Source organism: Simochromis diagramma, unplaced genomic scaffold (assembly GCF_900408965.1).
Source record: "Simochromis diagramma unplaced genomic scaffold, fSimDia1.1 OVJJ01000251.1, whole genome shotgun sequence".
Lineage (NCBI taxonomy): Eukaryota > Metazoa > Chordata > Actinopteri > Cichliformes > Cichlidae > Simochromis > Simochromis diagramma.
In genome coordinates, this window is record NW_024387463.1 from 502,755 (window position 1) to 510,045 (window position 7,291).

Below are 7,291 nucleotides of genomic sequence, written 5' to 3' on the forward strand. Positions count from 1 at the left end.
GCTGGCATCGTTCTGATCCCATACGGGAGCAGCCAGTCACTGACTAACACTGCAGAACAGAATTGTTAAAGTATTAATTTTAATTTCAATTCAGGTTAGATTTTTTTTTTTGTCAAATGTATATCGTGATAAATATTTCTGGTCATATCGCCCTGCTCTAATCTGCAGTATGCAATTTACTGAAAATTGCAGTAAGTTTAACGCAGAAAGAAATCCTGTTTTTTTTGTCGGTGACACGTCTCCAGATCAAACCTCCCAGCATGCCTCACTGTTGTAGACCTTAATATTCACTTTAGCCGTTGTCCTTCTGTCACAAATCACACCTGGTACATGTGTGCACCACTCCACCCTGCCTATACTGTAACTTCACCTCTCTTGGACTTTCTTGCTTTGTATACTCCATGTATTGAAGCTGATCTACCATCACTACTCCTTCCATCCTCACTGGCATATCTATCTCCAGCTAGTTCACACATATTCTATACATACTGTACGTCACATCTGAAGTGCTCTTTGTTGTCATGAAGCCATACTGCTGCTCACACATCCCTTTTCCACTATCTCAACACAATCTTTACAGTATTTCTTTCACTGTTTCTTGCAAAAACCTGACTTGTTGCCCATAAAATGCACGTAACTACAGGGTACTTGTACCTTATTCGAAGGTAGTGTTACAAAGTGTTATGTCTTTTTTCATTTAAATTAATTTTTCTTTGATTAACTTTTCATATTTTATTGTTCAGTTTCTTTGCCAGGTGAACGGTTTTGCTGTACTGCGCAATGATATCTAAGAATAGATCAACCAATTTCTTGTAAACACATTCTTGGGCATTTTTAGAAGAAACCTCGCCCTGTTTTGTTAGTCTTGTAAAGTTGTCGTTCGAAGCTGTAAATTCAGATTTTATTTGTCACACATACAATCATACATAGTACGACATGTGGTGAAATGCTTATTGCTATGCAATGCCCAACCATTAAATGTCAGTGAGAACTGACAGTAAGATTTACAGATCACTACAAAATTTACAGATTTTAACTTAGAAACTTTAAGTAAAAAGAATGTGCAAATAAACAGAGTGCATGTGGTGACGTGATGTACAGTGGCTTGCAAACGTATTGGGCCCCCTTGAACTTTCCCACATTTTGTCACGTTAGCGTTTTGCATTTTGGCCAAAAAGTTCCATTTTGGTCTCATCTGACCAGAGCAGCTTCTTCCACATGTTTGCTGTGTCCCCCACATGGCTTGTGGCAAACTGCAAACGGGACTTCTTATGGTTTTCTGTTAACAATGGCTTTCTTCTTGCCGCTCTTCCATAAAGACCAACTTTGTGCAGTGCACGACTAATAGTTGTCCTATGGACAGATTCCCCCACCTGAGCTGTAGATCTCTGCAGCTCGTCCAGAGTCACCATGGGCCTCTGGGCTGCATTTCTGATCAGCGCTCTCCTTGTTCGGCCTGTGAGTTTAGGTGGACGGCCTTGTCTTGGTAGGTTTACAGTTGTGCCATTATTTTTCCCTCGATCAGGACAAATGTAATCTTTACTTTTACCCATGTTTGTTTAAGACAGCAACTAGAGTTACATGACCTTTCATTTTATCAAGCGGTTTGCTTTGCACTTTTGGGACATCAAACGTGCTCTGATCATCAAATCCCAGCTATATTTTTCCCCTACTTTCTTTCCAGTCCATTTCCTGTCCCCATCCTCTATGAGAAACGTTAAATAAAAAGTTCTATTGTGCCTTAGTGAGATCTGATCAGACAGAAATAAGACAACAACAAAAAACATGCAGTGATTTGCACAGAAAAGCTGTACACCACATTAATGATGAAAATATGATTTAATATTTTGATACTTTGCATCTTTAGATTAGCTTTGATACTCACCCATTGTTCTTGTCAGACAGTAACTGAAGCACCTTGTTTTGGAAGAAATCTTTTTGTTCTGTAGTAAAGATGCGGGTGGCCGTCGCATCAATGTTGAAAGCCAGACATACAGAGGTGGCTGCAGTACGTCATAAAAAAAAATCATGATTTCATCTTGTGTAAAAACGTTTGGTTGGCAATGGTAACACACTGAATTTGAGATCATCGGTTTTACAAAGTTACAGAAACGGTTCGACTGAGGCTGTAAATCAAAATTGGGACGATGTGGCGAGAGGGGGGTCCTGATACACAATACACATCTGATTAAGTGTATTGGCTTCTTACGAACTTTTGTCTACATACAAAGAAGCTCATGACAAAAACATACTACAAATACTGTTTCTAATTTGAGCATCCAGAGGATCGGAGGATAAAGTGTGACCCATTTTTCACAACATGATATAAGATGGCTAAAAGAATAAAGGCCATAGTATTCCTAACATTTCTCTCTGTTGTTGATTTTAGCATGTATCACCCACACAAAAGCTTTGTTTGTGCACAGGTCTGAACTTTAAACTGACACAGTTACAGTCGGCCGTTTTCTCTTTTACATTAAATCAGGTCAGAGGCACACTGACTGGATCTTTCTACTTTAAAAACAGACACGAGATTCCTCTCAATCCTTTTATACAACTCTTAAAAAGAAAATCAGTAAAGACATTTCTCCAAATGCTGAATTACGCCTTCAAACAGTCAAATTGAAAAGACAACTCTTTCCACACTAAGGTTCTTTTTTGATATGATCTTGTAGAAATGTATTTGTTTAGATCTTACCAACAGCCACTGCGCAGATGAGCCAGACTAACTTCATCTTTTCTACTGGTCTTTTCCACAGAATGGTAGAAAATGATAAAGGCTAAGGAGGAGTCAGAAAATGAGGAGGGCCCACGCAGTTTGAATTAATCTTTGAGAGGAGTCCTTCTACACATCACGTGCACGGCTTCAGTTTTGACTGAATTATGTATTGACAGAAATATACAGTTTAAATGTTATGAACTTGTTAACTTTGTGCGCCACTTTGTGACTCCTGACTCTGAAAAGTTGAAATATAGGTATAAATAATTATCTATTGTTTGCTAAAATTCAGATTCTCACAGTTTTTAGGTCTTTTTGTTAATATTTTATGAATAATCACAAAGCATCCAACCACCGCAGAGTCATCAGAAAACCTCTGAAGATGGAGGTCTCTGTGCAGTGGCTGAAGTACGGTGGCCCCTAGAGACAAAGCACGTACAAACTCCAAAACACTTACAAATTCCAAAACACATGCAAACTCCAAAACACGTACAAACTCCAAAACACGTACAAAATACAAAACACATGCAAAATCCAAAACACGTGCAAGCTCCAAAACACTTACAAAATACAAAACACGTACAAAATCCAAAACACGTACAAAATACAAAACACATGCAAAATCCAAAACACGTGCAAAATCCAAAACACGTGCAAAATCCAAAACACATGCAAAATCCAAAACACATGCAAAATCCAAAACACGTACAAAATCCAAAACACATGCAAAATACAAAACACGTACAAAATCCAAAACACATGCAAAATACAAAACACGTACAAAATACAAAACACATGCAAAATACAAAACACGTACAAAATACAAAACACATGCATACCCCAAAACACATGCAAATTCCAAAACACAACGGAAGCGCTCCAGGACGCTAGGGGCAGTGTTGAGCTTTTGTTACCTAGTAACTACACAAGCCAGGAAGTACCAATGACCGGATTTGGGGTCTGCAGCCTTAAAGGCCGCATTTTAAGGCCGATTACGTCACAGCGACACGACGAAGACTGTCCCAATTCAAAGGCTGCTCTACATGGGGCCCTCAAATGCGTCCTTAATTTCCCTGAATTTTAAGGATGGGTCGGTGTAGCCTTCATGGCCCAACATATCCCAGACTTCATAGCTCGGCGGTGGTGTGGATAATTTAAAAAACGGCGGAAGCGGAGCGGACGAAGAGTAAACTTTCAGAAGTAAGTACTGAATATTATGTCACTTATTTATGTGCAAATGTTTTTATAATGAAGAACATTAAAACATTACTGTTGGCAACATGTCGGGAAAGTTATGTGACATTAGCGACGTTTGTACTAACTTGGTTTTAAAGCCTTTACTTAAATATTCGCCGTTCAATAGCTGAGCTTAATCTTACAGAGAATGTGATGATTTTATGCATAATTAAAGTCAGTCATGTCAGTCAGCTGACGGTTCACTCGTTAAGCTGAAAGAAAGATGCTTTAATCACAGGAGTCACACGTGTCCACTGTACCATCTGGGAATTCTTCTTGTTTAGCACTCGTAATAACACAAACACTAAATCCTCCTTCTCGTGTGCTGTTTTGTAGCAGTGTGTACACCTGAGACTGTCACCTGTCTGTCTGTCCTGCACTCTCTCTCTTTTTCTTTCTCTCTGATTGTGGAATAAAAGTATGAACATGTATTTATAAGTTACACTTGTGTTTGAATCCTGCAGCTTATCACACATTTGATTTCTATGTGTGACGACTGCAAGTGTCCAGAGTGAGGACAGACTGAGGGACCCACTGCTGCACATCATCTGTGAGGCTTTGCAGCCCTGATGATCCACCAGGACAAACTCAGCAGTATGTGAGGAAGAGGAGGAGGAAGAGCCAGCAGCAGCTGACAGATGGAGAGAATAGACAGACTGTTCCCTGTTTGTGAAGGACTGCTAGGAAAGTTTAACATAACTAATTGTCTGTCCTGAATCAGTCTTATTAGGTAATGTTCAAATAATTTGATCATCCCAGTGTTTTCAGTGTGGGAGAAAGTACTCAGGGCCTTCAAGTTACACACTATGAAAGGCAGCAACAAGTTTAATGTTCAGAAACATAACGTATGTATCAGCAGCAGAATGGACCTAAAAATAAATGTTTGTTTCAGTTCTATGAAGCTTTGAGTATTTTGGATTAGTAGCACTGCTGTGTTTGTTGCATCATATTGCTGTAATTGTTTATATGCCTTATATATTCTGAGCTAAGTTGATCTATAGTGTTACATCATATTCTATAAGGATGTTATGTGTTTGTAGACTTTCTGCCCAGTTTCACCCATTTAGCAGAAGTCAGCCTGTTTAAGGCTCTGATATCTATTCTGTGTGACTTAAAGCAGTTATGACATGGTCTGATTTTCTAACCCAATAAAGGAATATTTCATATATCAGTCTACCCTTCATTCTATCAGACACAGTTATCACAGCTTGTACATTTTCTTTTTACACATGTATGTAAGCATTGAGCCAAATTTAGTAATGCCAACATACTGAAGGAACAACATTTGTCTCTTATATATGATACACCTATATATTCACTGTCAATATACATTTTGAACCAGCTGCAGATGTCAGAGTAACAACTGACTGACCCCCACATAAAGTGCATTACAGTAGTCCACAGGGGAAGAAATAAAAGCATGGATCACGGTTTCAAAGTGCTGCCTAGGAAGAAAAGATTTCACTCTTGCCAGTCGCCTTAAATGATAAAAATGGACTGGTTCAACTTAAAACCAAGGGCAGTAACAACAGGTTTAAAATAAACTTCCAGGGGTTCCAAATGAAAAGAAGAGGACTCACAGGGGCCACTGGGTCCAAACACCAACAAATCTGTTTTCTTTTCATTCAAATTTAAAAAGTTTAGAGCCAACCAAGCTTTAATGTCATCTAGGCATGTCAAGAGAGGTTTTATTCAGATGCCATCCTTCTGCTTCAGTGGCAAATAAATTTGGCAGTCATTCCTATATACTTGTCTTTGAGTGAAGATTTAAGGTGGTAAGACATGTAAATAACTGCAACTTGAATCTGTACTGAAGCTCAGTATTTGACACAGAGTTCATGTTCACTGCTGTAATAGCTAATAATGACTAATATAATAACCATAATATTGGCCATATTATATTTACATATAACTGATATGACTTTAGTCTCATGAACAACATTAGCTAATTGTTATTTACTAGCTAATCTTAAATGACTGTTCAGTACAGAAATGAAGCCCAACAATCATGTTTTACTGTCCTGTGGTCTCAGCCTCAGATACTTATCAAATCACACAAAGCTCTTGTAGAAACAAACAAACAAATGAAAATATGTTCTCCTTCATTTCTGTCAAACAAAGTTGTATGACACGTTTCCAGCTGTTAGTATCATAGTTGCTAGGCAACCTGGGAAGCGCGACGGAGACTAGAGCCCATGTGTTTGCAACAAACTTGCCGTTTATTTTGCAAATCGAGCTCAACACTGCCCCTAGCGTCCTGGAGCACTTCCGTTGTGATTTGGAGTTTGCATGTGTTTTGGATTTTGTACGTGTTTTGTATTTTGTACGTGTTTTGGATTTTGTACGTGTTTTGGATTTTGTACGTGTTTGGATTTTGCAAGTGTTTTGGATTTTGCACGTGTTTGGATTTTGCATGTGTTTTGGATTTTGTATGTGTTTTAGAGTTTGCATGTGTTTTGGATTTTGTACGTGTTTTAGAGCTTGCATGTGTTTTGGATTTTGTACGTGTTTTGGATTTTGCACGTGTTTTGGATTTTGTATGTGTTTTGGAGTTTGCATGTGTTTTGGATTTTGTACGTGTTTTGGATTTTGTACGTGTTTTGGATTTTGTACGTGTTTTGGATTTTGTATGTGTTTTGGAGTTTGCATGTGTTTTGGATTTTGTACGTGTTTTGGATTTTGTACGTGTTTTGGATTTTGTATGTGTTTTGGAGTTTGCATGTGTTTTGGATTTTGTACGTGTTTTGGATTTTGTACGTGTTTTGGATTTTGCATGTGTTTTGGATTTTGTACGTGTTTTAGAGCTTGCATGTGTTTTGGATTTTGTACGTGTTTTGGATTTTGCATGTGTTTTGGATTTTGTACGTGTTTTGGATTTTGCATGTGTTTTGGATTTTGTACCTGTTTTGGATTTTGCACGTGTCTTGGTGTTTGCATGTGTTTTGTATTTTGTACGTGTTATGGATTTTGCACGTGTTTTGGAGTTTGTGCGTGCTATTTGGAATTTGTAAGTGTCTTGGAGTTTGTACATGCTTTGTCTTTATGGGCTACCGTAGTGGTGAGGGTGAAGAGGGAGAGGACCGTCCCTTGTGGTGCCCCTGTGTTGCTGATTACCTTGTCAGACACACACTGTGGAAGACACACATATTGTGGTCTTCCTGTCAGGTAATCAACAATCCAGGACACCAGAGAATTGTTGATTATATTTGACTAATCTCTGAGAAGTCCAGTTTCCTGCTTCAAATTTGGGTATATTTGTCTTATTTGTCTAATAAATGCCTAAATAAAAAAATAGAATTCTTAGTTTTTCTAAAACATTTCTTTTCTTGTTTTCAC

At 38.3% G+C, this 7,291-nt stretch overlaps 1 long non-coding RNA gene across 1 annotated transcript; it reads right to left on the minus strand.

The window, feature by feature from the left end:
* Positions 1-1,517: 1,517 nt before the first annotated feature.
* Positions 1,518-2,982, minus strand: LOC120723192. Its single transcript, XR_005693677.1, has 2 exons — positions 2,699-2,982; positions 1,518-2,003 (listed from the first exon to the last, which is right to left on the minus strand). It is a non-coding gene; the product is annotated as an uncharacterized LOC120723192 (long non-coding RNA).
* Between the last annotated feature and the right edge of the window lie 4,309 nt (positions 2,983-7,291).